Source organism: Nerophis ophidion, linkage group LG08 (assembly GCF_033978795.1).
Source record: "Nerophis ophidion isolate RoL-2023_Sa linkage group LG08, RoL_Noph_v1.0, whole genome shotgun sequence".
Classification (NCBI taxonomy): Eukaryota; Metazoa; Chordata; class Actinopteri; order Syngnathiformes; family Syngnathidae; genus Nerophis; species Nerophis ophidion.
In genome coordinates, this window is record NC_084618.1 from 28,137,802 (window position 1) to 28,161,532 (window position 23,731).

The window sequence follows — 23,731 nt, forward strand, 5'->3', positions numbered from 1 at the left end:
ACGTATGTATCCTCTGCTTTAGTTGTGCTAAGTTCCGTCTTAGCTTCGCGTGCGTTCGGCACGTCACCGTTTTAGACCCTTTTTGTATCCTGCTAAGTTTAGCGTTAGCTTCCGTGCGTAGGGACGCGCTTTATTTTTCCACTTTTGTGTCAGTGTTCTTTTGTTTAATTACATTAAAATCAGTTTCTTACCTGCACTCCTGCTGACTGGTCGTTGTGCATCCACGATGTGGCAACTCCGCGCAACAAGTGCGCCGAACGCGTGACACTCGTATGTTCGTGCAATGAATGCTTTACATGCAATGACACATTGACATACATACAGGCTAACGGGGGAAATATATGCCCGTTAGCCTGTATGTCCATGTGTCTTCCAACTAACAGGGCAACACATCTTTTTGACGTATAAGACCTATGTGGATATGTGTTGTGTCAGTGCCTATTTACTTCTCAATATGCTGATACACTGAGGAAATGGTTTCCAACATTAGCACGGCCAATTGCGGTTTCTGGTACTGTATGTGCATCTGGTACTTATGTGGTGGAATTTGCTTGGTACAGTATAATACATTACATGTAATGATTTTCTGCTTTGTGTATTGACATGGTAGTAAGCTATGTGATTTATGCGTAACTTGGGTCGGCTCATAGAATTGCACTCTGCACTGAAAGATGGTGATGTGCGTACATGGAAGACAATGCAGTGCAACATGGAGCTATGCTGAACGAAATGTGGCGGTAATTTTACTGTTGGCCTAGGCTTGCCATCAAAGTAGGCCTATGCAATATATATTATTATATATAATTATTTTGATGGCTGTCCGTCTGGTCAAACTAGACATTTTAGCAAGGTAATGCCAACAATCTGTCCCGACTCCCGACGGAAATATTGCTGCGGAACTTTACAAATGCATTTGGCTAATCAGTAAAATGTGGCTGTGGAGGGAGGTGTGGCCCCCGCTGCCTGCAGAAGCAGAGGTCACCGCCTCTGTCCATGGCGAGACATAGCTGAAGAGGTGATTTGATATCCCAGGTGGTACGAGTTGTCTAATCACCTTTTGTCTTTAACAGCTGTTGGGAAAAGCAGGAGGAAGAGGGCTTGGAGAGTTTGGAGAGGAAGGACACGCACTGAAAAGTCGAACATTGTAATCATTGATGGTGAATAAAACCTTGTTCAACTCTGAACGCCAGACTCCATCGAACGTGTGTGATCAGCGAAACCTGCTAGGAAGAGACTTCCACAGTGGAATAATTACTTTTGGGAGTGCTGTGAAGCCGTTGTCTTTGACACCTTCAACAACATGTTCAAACCGATTGTTAGTCCAGCAACTTTGACACTTTCAACAACATGTTCAAACCGATTGTTAGTCCAGCAACAGGTTGTGTGCAGCTTCCGCAATCACACGTACAAGATTAAAAGGCATACTGGGTGATACAGAGTACACTGATGGTTGTGATATAAACAACTTTAACACTTACTAATATGCGCCACGCTGTGAAGCCACACCAAACAAGATTGACAAACACATTTCGCGAGAACATCCTCACAGTAACACAACATAAACGCAACACAACAAATACACAGGATCCTTTGTATCCGTGATATATTCAGAATGTATTTTACACCCCCGCGCCCCCAACCCCGCCCACCTTACCGACACACGGGGGGGTGTCAGGGTTTGCTGCTAGCAGGGTGTATAAAATAGTCAGGAAATGTCATGGATACAAAGGATTCTGGGTATTTGTTGTGTTGCGTTTATGTTGTGTTACTGTGAGGATGTTCTCCCGAGATGTGTTTGTCAATCTTGTTTGATGTGGCTTCACAGCGTAGCGCATATTACTAGGAGTGTTAAAATTGTTTATATCACAACCATCAGTGTACTCTGTGTCACCCAGTATGCCTTGCAGTCGTGTGCGTGTTGCTGCGGAAGCCACACACAACATGTTGCTGGACTGACAAGCGGATCGCATATGTTGTAGAAGTCAACAAAGTCAATGGCTTCATAGCACGCCCTGATACCCATTATCTGCCGGCAGTCATTCTAGAGAATATTAGCGTCTCCTATTGTCTTCTTCGCTTTGTGACACGGGTCTTAAATGGCTCTTTGAATGGCAAAGAATACCGATCCCAGAATCATGTATATCAAATATTTCCGGATGGTTCAACCGCCACCCGCCCGAATCTAATTAAAATCAGTTTTTTCGTCATGTCACCCGCCCGATCTGTGGACTCCGCGGATAAGACCGCGAACCGCGCATCTCTACTGCACACACTGTCACACAGTCAAAAGACTGAATCCCTTTTCAGAGGTGGAATCGCCAACATTTAGGTGAGTTAAGCAATAATGTTAGAGCTAAGCTAATTGATACTGGGCTAAACAGTAACAGTAACATTACATGTTTGTTTATGTTTGCAGGGATATGGTGAAAACTCTCAACCCAAAATACATACCATCTTCCAAGGACTACCTAGCAAACACATTGATCCCGGAATCGAGAATCGTCAGGCATCAGAATCGAAACAAAGAATCAGAATCGTTCGAATTCAAACGATACCCAACCCTAGTTATGACGTAGCAAAAATACGTGAGGGCGGGATATACTGTGTGAAATACATCGGAAAGTTGGCGCCCTGGTTGTGTGTGTGTGTGATTTGGCGAGGTCGCGGATTCCTGGAGGGACTGATCATAGGCCGATAACGCAGGTTCTGACAGGACAACAAGACAAAAAAAAAGTTCAGCGAGGGGCTGCGAATGCACAAAGCGCACACTTTGTGCGTTCTTTGTTTGTTGTAAGCGCTGATCACCCGCCGCGCTCACATGTTAACAAGACAGAAGCACTGCAACCAAGAGCAAACCAGTGCGCCATTTATAAAACATGAAGGCTTCTTCTTTCCCCCCCTTCTCTTTATTTAATTATTAAACACACTCCTCTTCAGCGGGACAGCGATGGATGCCTTCAGGGACGCGTTGGGAGCTTTGAGCGGGACAATAAAAGCAAGCGGATCACATGGAAAGAAGACGAGAGTAGCGACAGGCGGTGAGAACACTACGGTCCGCTCTTCTTCGGGTTTTTTTAAAAGACTTGTCTAAGTCCTTGCGGAGTCGGGTGGGGATTGGATACGCGCAAACTGTACTTTTTTTTTTTATTTATTTTTTTTTAAGTTCTATATCGCTTTTTTTGTCCATTTTGTCTTTTCCAGATCAACGCTTGCTGCTTCACTTAACGGCTCGAACGTCTCATCGAGCTTTGATAGCGAAACTGACCCAACGTAATGCAGCAAATAATTGCAAAGGTGCCTCTGTGTGTGTGTGTGTGTGTGTGTGTGTGTGTGTTCGGAGGGGACGGCGGCCCACTTTCCCTGGCTGATGGGAGTAAGAAAATAGAGCGCTTGATTACCCTTGACGCCACTCTTGCAACGGCCGTTGCCAATGGAGCCGGTGGCGGTTAGCGGCTGGTCAAATATAGAAAGACGTGATTGTGCTGTTTTCAGGCCCGTGGTGGTCGAGTGTTGCAAGCGAGCATCGAATGACTCCTACAAAAAAAAAAAGCTTTGCAAAAAAAAAAATAAAACACGTCGATCAATACGATGTCAGTCAGCGGACCCACTTCCTGTCGGAGGAGTCGTAACTCATTCAAATAAGTTGGAGCATTTTGATTGATGTCGCAATAAAAACATTGTGGAAGGATGTAAGGTCAAAAACAAACTAATAAAACACTCGGTCGTCATTTATTGGCACGCACAACTCCAACAGCCTTTCAAAATAATCTGTGGAGTCAAATTATGGAATGGACTGTGCAAAGAAGTCAAACAATGTGCAATCATGAGCCAGTTTAGGAAACAGAACATGTTTTTTCATATATATAAATGAAAAATGCTGAACAATGTCTGATTTCATTCATATTGAATTGATCATGTTATTTTTATATATTTTTGGGCCGCCAAAAACAATATCTGTTTCTCAGCTGTGGTCCGTAGCGGCACTCACTAGTAATTAGCGATATATCTCGATATTTTTAGCCATGTCACGATACACGATGTATATCTCCATATTTTGCCGTAGCCTTGAATGAACACTTGATACATATAATCGCAGCAGTATGATGATTCTATGTGTCTACAATAAAATATTCTTGTTCGTACTGCATTCATATATGCTCATTTTAAAAGGGGGACATTATCCCAATTTCAGAAGGGTTCAAAAAATAAAATAAGCCACTGGGAACTGATTTTTATTAGTTTTAAGTTTTTTTCAAAATTTTACCCATCCCGGAATATCCCTAAAAAAAGCTTTAAAGTGCCTGATTTTCGCTATCTGTGAAGTGATCGTCCATTTTCCAGTGACGTCAATACGGATAGCACAGCAAGATATAGCGACATTAGCACGGATTCAGACTTGGATTTCAGCGGCTTAAGCGATTCAACAGATTACGCATGTATTGAAACGGATGGTTGGAGTACGGAGGCAGATAGCGAAAACAAAATTGAAGAAGCCTTAGCATCGCCGGTAAAATGTGCAGACCAACGATCGGAAGTTTCGCATCTTGTGACAATAAATCAACTTCAATCCATCGATTGGTAAGTGTTTGTTTGGCATTAAATGTGGGTGGAGGGAAACGCTGGATGTAAATATAGTTTCAAATGTACATACAGCTAGCCTAACTAGCATGTTAGCGTTGATTAGCTGGCAGTCATGCCGCGACCAAATTTGTCTGATTAGCACATGAGTCAACAACATCAACAAAACTCACCATTTGTGATTTAGTTGACTTTAATGTTGGAAATGCATCTGCAGGTTATCCATACATCTCTATGCCATGTCTGCCTTAGCATCGCCGGTAAAATGTGCAGACACTCCGGCACATTCAAAGGGGGTCTGGCGGCAGATTTGTGATATTTGTGGTATTTTTAATGTGTCCTGCCCTTACAGTTGCGTTGCGTGATATAGACGACACACAATAGGAATTATTCTAATTTGGCCGACGATAGAGCTTTTAATACCATCGTCATGTCGTGATAAAGCATGCTGATGACACATTGCAGCTGTAAGCCACAAATTTGGCAGCTGCAAGCAAACAAAGAGACGTCTTCCCTGGCGGCTAATGTCCATCTACATTGCAGCTTATTAATCACTAATCCTCGCTTCCGTAGCGACAAATAAACAGGGCTTCAGTTCTTACAAGTAGCATTATCACTGGAGGACAAGGAATAGCTAAACATAGTACACTCCTCACCGGGGGTTAATCAACAACAACAAAAAAAACAGCTATCCGCTAAGCTAGAGCTGTCTTGTAAACATAAATGTAAACCGGGGTGGGCGGAGGGATATAGTATAGTATAGTATGGTATAGTATTAGTGCACATATGTTAAACTCAAGGCCCGTGGGCTAGATCTGGCCCACCACTTCATTTTATACGGCCCGCAAAAGCCTGGAAGTAATATATGTCAATATATTTTCTTTCTATACTTAATATTTTTTACTAAAAGTATTTTTTTTTTCCCATTTTTACACGACAAATAGTGTCTAATATCGCAAAAAATATTATATAATCCAAATTTTTGGGGTCACAATTCCAATAAATACTTAAATACCTGCTTAACTTATGATTTCGAAGTTATCCATTTAATTGTACACCATAAAAATGACCAATAGATTTCCACTGTAAAAATTTAGGGAGGTTTTTACAACATACGGTATAATTCTGTTGACTGAGCTGTCAGGTTTTTTTTTTTTGTTTTTACTGTAAAATCAACGGTTGATGATTTTACGGGTTTTTACTGTAAATTGAATAACAGTACCACATTTTATCATGGTAAAAAAACTGGCAGTTGAGTTGCCAAAATAAAATTAAACAGTGGTACGGTTTTCTATATACAGTAATATGTTGTAAAAAAATATATATAATTAAAAAAAACACCATCTATTTTACAGTAAAAGTCTGGCAACTAAGCTGCCACTTTTCTCCGTAAAAGTGGTAAAATCGACAACTTTTTTTTACACCGTACATAAAATAATCAAATTCATTAATTATTTACTGTTGCAAGCGGCCCTCGATGAAAACTAGTTTGAGACCCATCTATTAGTGTATGGTGGATACTACAGTAATTAGAGCAATATTTTTTACTATCACACTATCGATTTTTGTCGTTTGTAGTCTAAAAAACTCGGGAAATAAGTGCCAATTGCAGTTTTTGCTTTTAAATGTGTTGCAGTACCGACTTCATTATACAATTTGTGTGTAATAAAAGGGAACAATTTCATAATTAATAATTCTGTAACAATTGAAATTGTGTTATGTCAGATTATAGTTTTGATCAAAAATGTAAAAACTTGATTATCCTGAGTATTGGTATGACAAATACTGCCTCTAAGTACTTGGTACTGAATCAATGCTAACGGCGCTAGCTTCATTACATTTTGATGTAATGTGCGTAAAAATATGCATGAAAACACTCCCACATACATCACACATAGGACGGTTTATTAAGTATGAATTGATTTAGTAATATTGTAAAACTTAAAAACGTTGCTTGGAGTGATGAATGCGTACGACTGGAACCGCTATAACTATAAAACGGAACAGCACTTGTACTTCCGGTTTATAGCACTAAACAGAAGGAAATACTGTAGTACCTGCAGTCAGCGCACTTGTACAAAAGATGGCGCCATAGCACAAACAGTAACACTTTCCAGCATACTTGCCAACCCTCCCGGATTTTCCGGGAGACTCCCGAAGTTTAGCGCCTCTCCCGAAAACCTCCCGGGACAAATTTTCTCCCGAAAATCTCCCGAAGTTCAGACGGAGCTGGAGGCCACGCCCACTCCAGCTCCATGAGAACCTGACTCAATGTTGTGACCTTCTTAAACAAGACAATACTGCCATCTACCGTACATAGAATATATTGTCTGTTCTGAAGCCCACAGTAAAGAGACGCAACTTCATCACGTCGCCTGGTTATTGACTCCAACCTAATATATTACACTGTCGACGAGCAAAATGAAGAAATACGCTTGCAAGTTCCAGAACGATTGGAAACAAGAATTTCAGTTTATCCAGGAGAGTTCGAAGGGGAAGTGGTATGTTGCCTGTAAATTTTGTAGAACAGACTTCTCCATTGAACACGGTGAACGGATATTCTCAGCCATGAACGGTCAGTCAGCTTAGCACAAAGCATCCGCAGTGCAGCATCGTTCACAACCCAGTATCATGGCCCACCTCGCAAAATGGAGACCCAATGGTGTATCTTACGCTGAGCCAAAGATGGCTATGCTGATAGCTGGAAGCAACATCCCGTTCACATTTGCGGATGTCTACAACAAATCCGTGAAGGATGTTCCCGGATTCGGAGTTCGCTCGCCAATACGCAAATGGCAGAACAAAGGTTACTCAAATAGTGAAAGGTAAGTGTTGTTGTTGTTTTTTTAGTAACCAGCAAGCACAGTATAGTTAGTAGAACAACTGTGTTTTTATAACTGTGTAGTTGATAGGTGTCGTCGGAAATTAAACTATTTATTCTATTTACAAAATAAATATATATAGCTAGATTTCGCTTAAAGTCAAGTATTTCATACATATATATGTATATATTTACATACACATATATATATATATATATATATATATATATATGAAATATATACGAAATACTCTAATTATACGCCACCCCTCTTAACCACGCCCCCCGCCCCAACAACGCCTCTGCCCCACCCCCGACCCCCACCCCCCGAAATCGGAGGTCTCAAGGTTGGCAAGTATGCTCTCCAGTGTCTATGCTTGTGCTTTATTCAAACTATTTGTGCCACAGGGTACAAAGTAGTTACTTATAGTCCAGAATCTACGGTACACATGGGACTTGATTTACATCAAAAGGGTCGTTTCTGTTTTTTTTTTACTGCCAATTATTCCTGGTTCTTTTGGTCCAAATGCACCGAATAGTGGAACAAAGCAGCGCTCATTAACACAAGCACTGTCATCACCATCAGTAACGGGATAATCGCGTCTGCATTTCGGGGCTGATGTCTGCCATCACACAACAACGCCATGAAGAGCTTTCTATTCAAGTAGCCCCGGAGGAGCGTGCACGAGGATGCGTTTCCACGCCGTGATGAATAAAAACAGTGTACCCCCCTGGCCCCCGCCTTCCCAAGGCCACTAAAACCAAAGACATGCGAGGTTGCTTTTAACCCATAAAAAGCCATAATACTTTAAAAGGGTTCAAATGTGTCTTATATAGCTTTGTGCTTCAACTCATCAAGTTCCTAAGAGGCGTAGCATCTCCAAGTGTTTGTCATGTGACCATCCCAGGATGTGGCTGACCGAAAATGGCATTCTGTCAGGTAAGCTCGCTCATTTCCAAAAGCTTTTTTTTTTTTAATCATTACAGCCAGGGTTTCCCACACAGTCATTTATTTGTGGCGGCCCGCCACGAAAGAATTACGGCCGCCACAAATAAAAAAATAAATAAATAAATGAATACATATAAAAAAAAATGTTGTTTTTGTTTTTCCGGCATTTGAATCTTGTTTTCCTTCGTGCTTTCTCTAAATGAGCAGTTTTAGATTCAGCCAGACATGTGTCGTTTTTCCCAACATTTGACGTCAGCGGATATCATCCATATATGGTAGAAATGCAAGTATGTATGTATGTATGTATGTATGTATGTATATATACGTATATATATATATATATATATATGTATATATATGTATATATATATATATGTATATGTATATATATATGTATATATATATATGTATATGTATATATGTATATATATATATATATATATATACATATACACATATATATATATACACATATATATATATACATATACACATATATATATATACATATACATATACATATATATACATATACATATACATATACATATACATACATATATATACATATACATATACATATACATACATATATATATACATATATATATATACATATACATACATATATATATATATATATATATACATATACATACATATATATATATATATACATATACATATATACATATATATATATATATACATATACATATATATATATATATATATATATATATATATATATATATATATATATACATATATACATATACACACACACACACACACACACACACACACACAGCCCCGCCCCCGGCCAAATTGTTTTAACTCAATGCGGCCCCTGAGTCAAAAATGTTTAGGGACCTCTGTTTAGAGCTAGCTTTCGCAGCTAGTGGGTCCATGGTGATGACTTCTGTTTTGTTAAAACAGCCGTTTTACTGCCGTTTGGAAACAATTAAGGTACCGTATTTCCTTGAATTGCCGCAGGGCATATGGTATGCGCCTGCCTTGAATTACTGCCGGGTCAAACTCGCTTCTCAAAATAATTAGCGCATGCTTAGTATTACCGCCTGGTCAAACTTGTGACGTCACGAGTGACACTTCCCCTGTCATCCATCCATCCATTTTCTACCGCTTATTCCCTTTTGGGGTCCCGGGGGGCGCTGGCATCATTTTCAAAATGGAGTAGGCTGATTTCAATACCGGTAATTTGAAATCACATAAAAGGAAGAAGATTAAGAGCTATTCAGTATGATTTAAGGTCCAAGCTTACATCACACTCAAATTTTTACTGCATGAGAATAGGTTTTAAAATAATTAGTGCGTGCTTAATTTTACCGCATGCCTTTGGTAAGCGCAGAAGTGACAAGAGGTTTTAAATTAGCGCCCCGGCGGCAAATCAAGGAAATACGGTATGTAAATAAACGTGCAAAATCTTTCATACTGTATAAATCTACGGCTTATGGTCCAGTGCGGCTAATATACGTAAAGACATTTAGTTCTTCTAAAATTTGGCGGGTGTGGTCTAAATACCGGTGCACTCTGTAGCCCGGAAATTAAGGTACATCTGTCAGTAGACTATACAGAAGCACTAAAAATGACAACATTGCTGACAGGGAAAAGACATAGAAGTGAAGGCATTGAAATAAAATGGTACAGTCAGAAAGCATCAAATTGTACACTAAAGTGGTTCTCAAACGGGGGTACGCGTACCCCTGGGGGTACTTGAAGCTATGCAAAGGGGTATGTGAGATTTTTAAAAACATATTCTAAAAATAGCAACAAATCAAAAATCCTTTATAAATATATTTATTGAATAATACTTTCACAAAATATGAATGTAAGTTCATAAACTGTGAAGAGAAATGCAACAATGCAATATTCAGTGTTGACAGCTAGATTTTTTTGTGCGGACATGTTCAATAAATATTGATGTTAAAGATTTTTTTTTTTTGTTAAGACATTTTTAGAATTAACTTCATGAATCCAGATGGATCTCTATTCCAATCCTCAAAGAGGGCACTTTAAGATGATTACTTCTATGTGTACAAATCTTTATTTATAATTGAATCACTTGTTTATTTTTCAACAAGTTTTTAGTTATTTGTAAATCTTTTTTTCCAAATAGTTCAAGAAAGACCACTACAAATGAGCAATATTGTGCACTATTATACAATTTAATAAATCAGAAAATGATGACAGTGCTGTATTTTACTTCTTTATCTCTTTTTTTCCAACCAAAAATGCTTTGCTTTGATTAGGGCGTACTTCAATTTAAAAAAAATGTTCACAGGGAGTACATCACTGAAAAAAGGTTGAGAACCACTGCACTATTTCGATGACAATAGATTGTGTGGTAAAACAATGGAATCTTACCGTAAAATACTTGGATGCTGTCAAACCTCCCCCCCCCAAAAGTAAATTTTTGGTTAAAGGAGGCGCCAGTTGTTTTACTGCAAACGCTACAGTTTTTTTCTTTTCTACAGTGTATGTAAAAAATATTTAATAAAAACACAAAAGCACTTGTGTATTAATATAACAAGACGAGTCCTTATTTAAATATATTCAAATGTTATTCAGTTACAAGCGGCCCTCTGAGAGCAGCTATAATTGCCATGTGGCATTCAAAGAAAACAAGTTTCACACTCCTGGTCTGAAACATAATCCATGCTAACTTTTGACTAAGAACCACCATTTTACATGTTATGTAAACCACAAGGAAGTGTTAGAAATGTAAAACAAAATCTTAAGACTCCCTTAAGTTGCAAGCATACCTTGATCCTGGAAGCTGCTTTTTGGATTGTGTTTAGTCCTTCGTGTTAATGTTGACGATTAGTGCAATAATAAAGTTCACCTATGTCTCATGGAAGTAATGAGTATGAAAGGCGTCAAAGACAGAAATATTTTAGCAACACATCCTCAGGTCCAAAACAAACCTTGAAAATCACAAAGCAACTCATCCTCTGCAGCTGCGTCACCCCTGTCCCAGAAATTGCCCCAATCATCACGGAACCTGTCTGGCCTTGTCCAATAAAGAGGATGAAGACTTCTCTTTCGGGGTTCATTCTTGACTGGCAGATGCATTTGCAAGAGTGAGACCAACGCTATAACATGAACCTGTGACCTATTTTAAAGGCCTACTGAAATGAGATTTTCTTATTTAAACGGGGATAGCAGGTCCATTCTATGTGTCATACTTGATCATTTCGCGATATTGCCACATTTTTGCTGAAAGGATTTAGTAGAGAACATCCACGATAAAGTTCGCAACTGGAGAAAAGCCCTGCCTCTACCGGAAGTAGCAGACGATGACGTCACCCGTGTGATGGCTCCTCACATATTCACATCGTTTTTAATGGGAGCCTCCAACAAAAAGTGCTATTCGAACCGAGAAAACGACAATTTCCCCATTAATTTGAGCGAAGATGAAAGATTCGTGTTTGATGGTATTGATAGCGACGGACTAAAAAAACAAAAAAAAACAAAAAAAAAACGCGATTGCATTGGGACGGATTCCGATGTTTTTACACATTTACTAGGTTAATTCTGGGAAATCCCTTATCTTTCTATTGTGTTGTTAGTGTTTTAGTGAGTTTAATAGTACCTGATAGTCGGAAGGGTGTCTCCACGGGTGTGTTGACGCGCAGTGTCTCAGGGGAGTCGACGGCAGCTATGGACGGCACAAGCTCAGCTTTTCTCCAGTAAGAACTGACTTTTTAACCACAATTTTCTCACCGAAACCTGCTGGTTGACATGTTCTCTTGACCGCGCTCTGATCCAAAGGAAAGTTTCACCTCCAGGAATTTTAAACAAGGAATCACCGTGTGTTTGTGTGGCTAAAGGCTAAAGCTTCCCAACTCCATCTTTCTACTGTGACTTCTACAATATTAATTGAACAAATTGCAAAAGGTTCAGCAACACAGATGTCCAAAAAACTGTATAATTATGCCGTTAAAGCAGACAACTTTTAGCTGTGTGTGTGCGCAGCGCTCATACTTCCTAAAAACCTTTGACGTCTTGCGTACACGTCATCATTACACGACGTTTCGAAGACGAAACTCCTGGGAAATTTAAAATTGTAATTTAGTAAACTAAAAAGGCCGTATTGGCATGTGTTGCAATGTTAATATTTCATCATTGATATACAAACTATTAGACTGCGTGGTGGGTAGTAGTGGGTTTTAGTAGGCCTTTAAAAGGGATCACGTTATGATTTTTTTCTACACTTAAAACACTTGTAATGTAACGTCATGTTTTTTGGTCAAAATTGCGCATACCGTATTTCCTTGAATAGCCGCCAGGGTACTAATTTAAAACCTCTTCTTACTCCTGCGCTTATTCAAAGCATGCGGTAAAAGTAAGCAGGCGCTAATAATTTTATAATATATCCGAGAGTCACGGATGCACGGCATTATGGGTAATCCCTATGCTGCGTTTATAATGTGCCACAGAGCCAACACTCTCCAGAAATGTTTATTATTCTTATTTGGTGTGGGTTCACAGAGTGTGGCGCATATTAGTAAGAGTGTTAAAATTGTTTTATATCACAACCATTAGTGTGATCATTATGGCTGTGAAATAAGACCCCTGGTTTACACACAGTAAAGACAAAAAAATACTCCGGCATTTAGAAAATAACAGCAGGGGAAGCATCACTCGGCGGTAAAAGTAAGCATGCGCTTATTAATTTGGTGAGCGAGTTTTACCCGGCAGTAATTCAAGGCAGATGCATATTACATACCCGGCGGCTATTCAAGGAAGTACGGTATATTATGTTTTACAGACCATTTTTAAGCCGCTTTCTGACTGTCTGGTATTGTGGGCCATCTGATTTACGTGCCTCCACTTTGAAATGCGTCTCCTCCCCGTCAGCCATGTCGTAGATTTAGCGCTTCCATGTGGAGTCTACTGACAGATAAAAGTATGGCTGCATGTGCATGTACGAGCTGATCTGCCCCACAACAAAAGGATAGAGAAAAAGAAGGAACTGATTGACTACAGCGTCGGACTCGTGCAAAGCTCTTTGGTTAAATGCATACCATATATGGACTTATTCTCCCACGTAACTTCGGCAACTGACGTACATAAAGTCTAAAATTCCAAACGGCTCGTTTGAATTCATTAAAGAAGGCAAGATTGTTTGATAAATATCGCCGCCATGCCTCAATGGTTGATTTAAAACTTTCAGGACTGATGGGGACCCCAAATGCACCAATAGTTGACTTTGCAAAAGAGGACCCCTTTAATAAATCAAGTTAAATCGTCCAGTGGACTTGACCTTTGATTGCTCAATAAATAAAACAGTCTATACTCTTGACAGAGTCTTGAGATTTCTTTGTACCGTGCACGGATTAAACACCCAGTCTCAGCCTTAGTACACAAAGGGAGCCTCCTCCACGTTTTTGGTAAATATGCTGTTCTTTTGTCTGAATGCTTTATTTTTGCTTTTAATGCAATTTGACAAAACGCTCCATATTTGTCTCCCAGAAGCTTTCCTGAATGTTCATGCTTTGGCACTTTCTACTTTGTCTTCCTTTCACAAAAGGGCGACAACTTCTTTTTTTCCACGTCTGTATTTGTAACCTGGGATGATGATTCCCGTGAGAAAGTATGTAAATCAGCAACTGCCAAATAATGCCTTTCAACGCTGATCACCTTTGGCTCATACTTTATTCATTTGTGATCAAAACGATCATCCGCAGTGTGGAGCCGCTCCCTTAAGTGAATTATAAATGCATATAAAATGCATATATCATTATGTAACATTATCACTGGAGGACGAGGCTGAACACATACGGTAAAAGCAAGCCAGGAACAGGCATGCTAATCACTAAGCACATGAAAAAAGTACTTTAGAAAGATAAAAAAAGTTTTCGCTTTTTAGTTATCGTGCACTATTGACTTTGTTTTGCCCAAACAATTGTATGTGTGTATATATATATATATATATATATATATATATATATATATATATATATATATATATATATACATATATATATATATACACACACACACACACACACACGTTTTCTTTTATTAATAAGAATCAATTTTTTAAAATATGTTTTATGCCATTTCCATGCAACCATAAGGAGCCATTCAACCTGTAACATGTTTTCTAAAGCAGCGATTCTCAAATGGGGGTACACTTACCCCTGGGGGTACTTGAAGGTGTGCCAAGGAGTACGTGGGATTTTTTTTTAATATTCTAAAAATAGCAACAATTAAAAAATCTTTTATAAATATATTTATTGAATAATACTTCAACAACATATGAGTGTAAGTTCATAAACCGTGAAAAGAAATGCAACAATGCAATATTCAGTGTTGACATCTAGATTTTTTGTGGACATGTTCCACAAATATTGATGTTAAAGATTTATTTTTTTGTGAAGAAAAGTTTAGAATTAAGTTTATGAATCCAGATGGATCACTATTACAATCCCCAAAGAGGGCACTTTAAGATGATGATTACTTTTATGTGTAATAATCTTTATTTATAATTGAATCACTTGTTTATTTTTCAACAAGTTTTTAGTTATTTTTATAAATTTTTTCCAAATATTTCAAGAAAGACCACTACAAATTAGCATTATTTTGCACTGTTATACAATTTAATAAATCACAAACTGATGACATAGTGCTGTATTTTATTTCTTTATCTCTTTTTTTCCAACCAAAAATGCTTTGCCCTGAAAAGTAGGTTTTTGAATCAAACATTTTTTCACAGAGGGTACATCACTGAAAAAAGGTTGACAACCACTATTCTAAAGGTTCATAAAGCGAACAGTTTGCAGGTAGAGGTGTTCGTAAATCGAAGTTCCACTGTGACTAAAAATGTTATGGGCAAATTTTCGTGATGCTGTTTATTTCATTATAATCATTATACTGAATAAAACATTGCGAAAATCAGTTTGAATCAAGAATTGTGTTGATACGAGAAATCAATTCTGAAGGGAATCGTCATCCCAGGAATCGAATAAAATCGCTATAGTTACCCAAAGATTTACACCCCTAATGAACATATTAAAACATTTACAGTTAATACACGTGATCAGTAATGGTATAAGAAAAAAACCCTGTTGGAACATTTTAATTTGTAGAATCATACATCTTTAAATCAAATTACTGTAAATTTAGGACTATTAACCACTACTTTTTTCCCCCCTGTGCTTTGAACCCTGCGGCTTAAAAAAAGTTGCAACTAATTTGTGGATTTTTCTTCACTGGCAGCCATAATGCAAATAGTTAAAAAAAAAAAAAAAAAAAAAACAAGCAGACATGTAATGTGTGTTATGTCTGTAAATGATAAATGGGTTGTACTTGTATAGCGCTTTTCTACCTTCAAGGTACTCAAAGCGCTTTGACACTACTTCCACATTCACCCATTCACACACACACACACACTGATGGAGGGAGCTGCCATGCAAGGCGCTAACCAGCACCCATCAGGAGCAAGGGTGAAGTGTCTTGCTCAGGACACAACATACTTGACGAGGTTGGTGCTAGGTGGGGCTTGAACCAGGGACCCTTGGGTTGCGCACGGCCACTCCTCCACTGCGCCACGCGGTCCCAAGGGTTTTCATGCATATATATATATATGAGCTATCGTGATGTCATGAGGCTAGTGTCGTTAGAATCAGCTAATATGCTGACACGTTCACGAGTGTCTGTGTCTGTGTTATTAACTGATTTTTTTTTTTGTTTTGTTTCAGCTTTGTAAATGCACCAAAACGCCACCGTGAAGTTATTGAGTGTTTGAATTTGAATTTACTGATGGAAAACTTTAGCTGATTGGAGAGCTAGCGTCTGTTTTGTTTGATCCGCCGTTTTACTGCCCTGTTTAGAAACAATTGGTACATAAACATTTAGAAAATATTTCAGTGTAAATAACTATTTTCACAACGTGTACATCTGTGGTTTTTAGTCCGGTGCGGCTAATATATGGACAAAAAAATGTTCCCCCCCTTCTAAAATGTTGCATTATATACCAGTGTGCTTTATAATCCGGAAAATACCTCAGTTGTATTCTTTAAAAGTCATCTATGCTTGTTCCGTGGCGTATCTTCATCATGTCCCTTCAAGCATAAATGGGTTTGGCTTCTCATGGAAGGCGGGAAGGCATGCATCAACACATGTCCAAGTCTGTCGCCATGACAATGCATCAAGCAAATGAAATGCAGTGTAATTTGAAACATTGCCTTTGTTGTAAGGAGAGCCGCTGCCAAATAATCTGCAAACACACACACACACACACACACACACACACACACACACACACACACACACACACACTCTTGTCGGGCAACCAGGCGGGCCGGACATTCGTCAGGAGCTAAAAGCGCCGCCTGCTCTTTGATGGCGACATGTAATTACCTGGTGAAGCTCCGCCCCCGCCCTCCACACGGGAAAGATGTAAGAGACTCCAAAGTGTTTCTTCTCTTTTTCTGTGCTTACTGACACTCCAATTACAGCTAAAACTTTCTAAAAAAAAAAAAAAAAAACTCAAACACCTGAGATCTAATTCCTCTCGCGAAATAGCGCCTTTTCCTCTCCTTTCCGCCCGCCGCTTCGCAACACTTTGATATCGACATCGCTCTTAAACTTCACATGCGCCTCCAACTCCATTAGTGCCGCAACACTTCCTTCACTCAAACGTCGCGCTTACCCGCTCTTTCCTTCAGAGCCCGGGCTGGAAAAAGTGTGTAAAAATGCAACACCTGGAGCTGGAAGGCACGGGAACGGGATCTTATAGGAAGGCGTTAGCGAACCATGTTGCACAGTAATCGTGGATGCAAACACAACCGCACAATAAAGGCCGTCCCATCTGCCGCGCCGAGGCGGCTGTTTTTGCCTAAATAATTAACGCGTGTTGTGTTTTACGCCCACTAACAATAAACGCGCTGAATGTAAAGACTCATGAATATGTCATGAGAATACGCCTCTGGTTTTCTGAAATTGCTAATTTGGTTACAGCCTCTTTCCGAGTCGTAGTCGCAATGAATCAGATTTAGATTTTTTCTTATTAAAAAAGAAAATAACCTAGAAAGTTTCTGCTGAGGTTGTGCGATTGGGAAATTCACACAAAATGTATGAGGCCTGTTAGCGCTGTACGATTAGGAATGGGTCTCGAATCCAGGCCCCGATTCACATTAAATTCAGCGGTGCCACGTTACGGTACCGACCAAAAAGTCATTACCATTGTGGATGGATATATCGAAGCAAGAGCCTATTGCCGATTTCGTATTGTGGAGGGAGGTGTGGCCAGCGCGCCTGCCGGAGCAAAGGTCACCGCCTCTGTCTACGGTGCTGAGGACGAGCACGGGGGACGTACTGACTGCGAGACACAGCTGACAGGTGATTAGATTTCCCAGGTGGTACGTGTTAATCCAATAATCTTTTGTCTTTAACAGTGCGCGGTCGAGAGAAGATACGGATGTGACTGAAAATTCACGTTTTGCTGGAGAGAGACTTTGATCAAATCTATGTGCACTAAAAACTTTCTTAAAAACTGCATGCTTGGCTCCTGTGCCATGTCCACGGTGGAACTGCTAGGAGGCCACTTCTACACGTACCTTTGCACTTCGGCACTTGGCCATCACTCCAGCAGCACTGAGAGCGGACGGGGCCAAAATACCTCGGAGTGATGTTGCGATTTGCAATGCCAACAAAAAACACTCCGACTAAGTAGAGTAAAATGCGCTAGATTATGGCTAATATACATTAGCTTTGCTAGTGACATGCTACTGACTAGCATTAGCGATTTTACATGATGATTTCAAACACTTCCAAATTCGTTAATTGAAACTAAAGCGAAGATGAACGTTACAATCGAACACCTGTTGCGTAATAGGTACAACATTTATAGTATTAACACTTTTTAGGGCGCAACAAATAAAAAAACACCCTATAAACTATACACTACTGACATCTAACAACGCCCTAGACTTGCAACTGTACTTGCAACTTAATATTCTATAAAAATGACAAATGTTATAATAAAAGAAGATACAACAACTAGACAGCAGTTATCATAAACAAGCTATATTGTACAAAAAATGTGATTTTATTATCAAAAACAATATTTATTAACATGTACAAATGTATGGAGAATTGGTAACGTTGAGTACAGGTATCGGTTACCAGGTAACAGGGATTGGTACCATATCAGTTAAATTGTGAACAGTACCCATCCCTGTGTGCGATATTATGACATGGATCATAATACGACATAAACGTGTAATTATACGATGTAACTATTGTTACTGCAGCAAGGTCACTTGATAGCCCTAGACAGCTAGAGCCAACGGGAGTGGGATTGTCTAAAACAGGGGTCACCAACCTTTTTGAAAGCAAGAGCTACTTCTTGGGTACTGATTAATGCGAAGGGCTACCAGTTTGATACACACTTATTAAATAAATTGCCAGAAATAGCCAATTTGCTCAATTTACCTTTAATAAATATATACACATACATACATACATATATATATATATATATATATATATATATATATATATATATATATATATATATATATATATATATATATATATATATATATATATATATATATATATATATATATATATATATATATATATATATATATATATATATATATATATATATATATATATACATACATACATACATATATAAATAAAAATATATAAATGGGTATTTCTGTCTGTCATTCCGTCGTACATTTTTTTTCCTTTTACGGAAGGTTTTTTGTAAAGAATAAACTATGAAAAAAACACCTAATTTAACGTTTTAAAAGAGGAGAAAAAAGGAAAAAATTAAAATTAAATTTTAGTTTATCTTCAATTTCCATCCATCCATCCATCCATTTCCTACTGCTTATTCCCTTTTGGGGTCACGGGGGGCGCTGGCGCCTATCTCAGCTACAATCGGGCGGAAGGCGGGGTACACCCTGGACAAGTCGCCACCTCATCGCAGGGCCAACACAGATAGACACAACATTCACACACTAGGGCCAATTTAGTGTTGCCAATCAACTTATCCCCAGGTGCATGTCTTTGGAAGTGGGAGGAAGCCGGAGTACCCGGAGGGAACCCACGCATACACGGGGAGGACATGCAAACTCCACACAGAAAGATCCCGAGCCTGGATTTGAACCCAGGACTGCAGGACCTTCGTATTGTGAGGCAGACGCACTAACCCCTCTTCCACCGTGGAGCCCATCTTCAATTCCGACTCTTTAAAATTTAAAATTCCACCCCCAAAAAATGAAGAGAAAAACTAGCTAAATCGAATATTTTTGAAAAAATTAAAAAAATAATTTATGGAACATCATTAGTAATTTTTCCAGATTAAGATTAATTTTAGAATTTTGATGACATGTTTTAAATAGGTAAAAATCCAATCTGCACTTTGTTAGAATATATAACAAATTGGAGCAAGCTATATTTCTAACAAAGACAAATCATCATTTCTTCTAGATTTTCCAGAACAAAAATTTTAAAAGAAATTCAAAAGCCTTTGAAATGAGATTTAAATTTGATTCTACAGAGTTTCTAGATTTTTTTTTTTAATTCAAATCATAATAAGTTTGAAGAAATATTTCACAAATATTCTTCGTCGAAAAAACAGAAGCTAAAACGAATAATTAAATTAAAATGTATTTATTATTCTTTACAATAAAAATTAAAAAAATACTTGAACATTTATTAAAATTGTCAGGAAAGAAGAGGAAGGAATTTAAAAGGTAAAAAGGTATATGTGTTTAAAAATCCTAAAATTTTTAAGGTTGTATTTTTTTCTCTAAAATGGTCTTTCTGAAAGTTATAAGAAGCAAAGCAAAAAAATAAATGACTTTATTTAAACAAGTGAAGACCAAGTCTTTAAAATATTTTCTTGGATTTTCAAATTCTATTTGAGTTTTGTCTCTCTTAGAATTAAAAATATCGAGCAAAGCGAGACCAGCTTTCTAGTAAATAAATAAAATGTAAAAAACGGAGGCAGCTCACTGGTAAGTGCTGCTATTTGAGCTATTTTTAGAACAGGCCAGTGGGCGACCTGGTGCCCGTGGGCACCGCGATGGTGACCCCTGGTCTAAAACACTGCACCACAATGGAAGCTAAACCAACAAAACCCAAAAACTAAGTGGTGCCAAAAAGAGGGAAAAGAAAGTCCTCTGTTTGGATCTAAAAAGTCGGGACGCTGACAAAACAACAGTGGGATAATCTGCACAACATGCCGCCAACGAGCCTTTCCTGGTGACTTTTATCACCTGAAGACATGGCATGAAGAACAGTACAGAGGCAATGCGACCAAAAATTCACCTTACCTCAAAATCAGGATGAAATGAAGAGAAAAACAGACCAAACAGAATTGTTGTCCAAGGGCTCCTCCGTGCATGCTTTTAAATCACCAAAAAATTATTCCCGGGCGCGGCACCGCTGCTGCCCACTGCTCACTCACCTCCCAGGGGGTGATCTAGGGGATGGGTCAAATGTAGGACAAATTTCACCACACCTAGTGTGTGTGTGAGACAATCGTTGGTCCTTTAACTTTAGTATCATGCTTCAAATGCCACTTCGAAAAGCTGATGCACTACAAAAAGTTACAATCCAACAGCTGTTGCGTGATAAGTACATTTACAGTAGTAACACTTTTTAGGGCGCAACAAAAACAAATAGAACAAAAAATTGCACAAACTGTTTTTCTTGTTTTTGTTTTGTAGGTTAAATTGTTTTATATATTGTGCTCCTGGGTTAATGTTGCTTATCAATTTGAATGTATCTTTTTTGAGTTCATTTAAATTAACTTTTTAGTATGAAATGGTTCAAGGGGGTCAACATGTTTTTATAGTTTAGATAAGGATTTAATTATTGTTTTGAATTCCTGGGAAATTGATGCGCTTTAAATATTTTCTGTTACTAAAAGACAATGTTAATACAATTATTTGTTGTAAGCTGATCTGTATTTATTTTTCTTCTTTGGTTTAATGTCAATTAAGTATACAACAATGTTATGCAGTGGTGCCCTAATAAAAAATGTATAGACAAATTATGCTATTTATAGTCAGGGCGGAGAGTGCGAGGCGCATGGTTTTCTTCTTCTTAGCCGTGCACACATGAAAGAAATGACGTATTATATCTCTAAATTCATATGTTGACATGACCGAGACAGTTGTGTGGCGTTAGGGCCACTGTTAGGCCTTCTCTGCTGGCCTAACATAAATCATGATCGTAGATTAAAAAAAGTTCATTTTAATCTACTTTCCATAAAGTATTAATGATATTCTCTTCATGTTTTATTAAGCTCAAGTGTTGCTTGTTTTTACATTGGATTTTTTTTATCCAAACAGAACCCAGCTAGCTTGTTGCCAGCGCTGCGTGAGTTCTGCCGGAATAGACAGTTGCGATAGCCAATCAGATCACGAGTTGTTCACAGTAGCCCATCTGGGTAGCCCTACGCTAAAAGTCGGAATGTGTCAGGTGAGACGAGGATGGTTTGTCGTGATCCCCATATGCGGACCACAGCGTGCAGGTAAAAAAGGTATGTAATGCTTAAACCCAAAATGAACGAAAGGAAAAGGAAAAAGGCTGTGCAAAACGAAAGTCAAACTGAACTGGCTACAAAGTAAACAGAAACAGATTGCTGGACGACAGCAAAAACTTACGCCGTCCACAAAGTACATCCGTACGGGACATGACAAGCAACAATGTCCTCACAAAGAAGATCGCAACAACGTACGTAGACTTGCTTGCTAAAACAAAGCAGGTGCGCGGAAAAGCGCTCAAAGGAAGACATGAAACTGCTACAGGAAAACACCGACAAAACAGGAAGGGCCACCAAAATAACAGCGCAAGACAAGAACTAAAGCACTACACACACAGGAAGACAACGATAAACTCAAAATAAGGCACGACAAACTGGTGGAGTTACATTTTTTAACGTTTTCTGCTGGATTTTTTTTATGACAAAAATGTGCCTTGCCTCAAAAAAGGTTGAAAAACACTGATCTACATTACTATTGTAGAATTGTTATTGTTGACTTCTGTCTTTGTTGTTGAGATTCAGTATTTCGGGATATTTTTTTTTCCAAATGATAAAAATCACATCTCAATAGGAGTGTAACGGTACACACAAATTTCGGTTTGGTACGTACCTCGGTTTAGAAGTCACCGTTTGGTTAATTTTTGGTACAGTAAGAAAACAACAAAATACCGGTATGCATTTTTTGGTTATTTACCAAATTTGTAAACAATGGCATTACATACATGTACACACAGGGTCCATTGCCAGGGTTAATGTGGTCTACATATATAAAATAAAAACTAAATAAGAATGTTTTTTTTAACTTTTCTATATATAAAGTGCTTTTTTTGATTGATTGATTGAGACTTTTATTAGTAGATTGCACAGTACAGTTCATATTCTGTACAATTGACCACTGAATGCAAACACCCCAATAAGTTTTTCAACTTGTTTAAGTCGGGGCCCACGTTCATCAACCCCCCCAGCCTGGTTAACTTGGCAGTAAGAGGATATATGGGCTTATTGTTCTTCCACCATAGAAGTGGGTCAAAATCTAGTTTTTAATGCAATACAGCAACCCCCTGCGACCTCGATCAAGACAAGTGGTATAAAAATGGATGGATGGATGGTCTTAAATCTGCTGCAATAAAAACATTTGTTATTGCTTCAGCCCTGCCTGACTCGCAGAGGAGAGGCTGCTTGAATGCGGTGGTGACGCTTCAAAGTAGTTAGCATGTTTCACGTGTTGGCAGAAGCATACCCTGCTGCTGCTGCTGAACAATGTCGGCAAATCTCCGTCCTCCATTGTTGTATCGCACCGCGCAGCCAAAGTGTTCCCAAACGGGAGATCTTAACGGGGAAGGAGGGTCTTCCAGCTCTGGCTTTTGCATGTTGTCCTATCCCGGTCGCTGCTAACCTGTAATTGCGCCTCGGTCTGCATTGTTTACACAACCTGCGGTGCGCTACCTAATATGTCAGTGTGGAAACTCGTTCGGTACACCTCCGAACCGAACCGAAACCCCCGTACCAAAACGGTTCAGTACAAATACTCGTACCGTTACACCCCTAGATCTCAAGAAAAACAGCGTGGCGTGACAGCGCGTCTAGCTTTAATTTTCACTCTCCAGGCCACCAGGGGGCAGCATGTTATTTAACAATGGTTGTTATGCAGCATCAGACAATATTTTCGCTCACATCCACCATGTTTATTTATAAGACCTGTGGTAAAATTTACTTTATCCGACTGTATTACTGTTAAGTTGCAATTGATTTGCGATACTAGAAGATGACAAAACAAATCAAAGTGAGTAACAAAAGACCAATATTTCTTTTAACAAGTGTAACGTGACTTGAAAGAAAA

At 38.7% G+C, this 23,731-nt stretch overlaps 1 protein-coding gene across 3 annotated transcripts in view; it reads right to left on the reverse strand.

Moving 5' to 3' along the window:
* LOC133557603 (netrin receptor UNC5D-like) overlaps positions 1-23,731 on the reverse strand; it is a 586,800-nt gene that overhangs the window by 442,813 nt on the left and 120,256 nt on the right. Inside the window, exon 1 of one of the 3 annotated variants that reach the window (XM_061908187.1) lies at positions 11,132-11,245. The exons of the other annotated variants lie outside the window; for them this stretch is intronic. The gene's annotated coding sequence lies outside the window, so the exon portion shown is untranslated. Of the gene's footprint in view, positions 1-11,131; positions 11,246-23,731 lie in introns of those variants that run through there. 3 annotated transcript variants of the gene reach the window in all.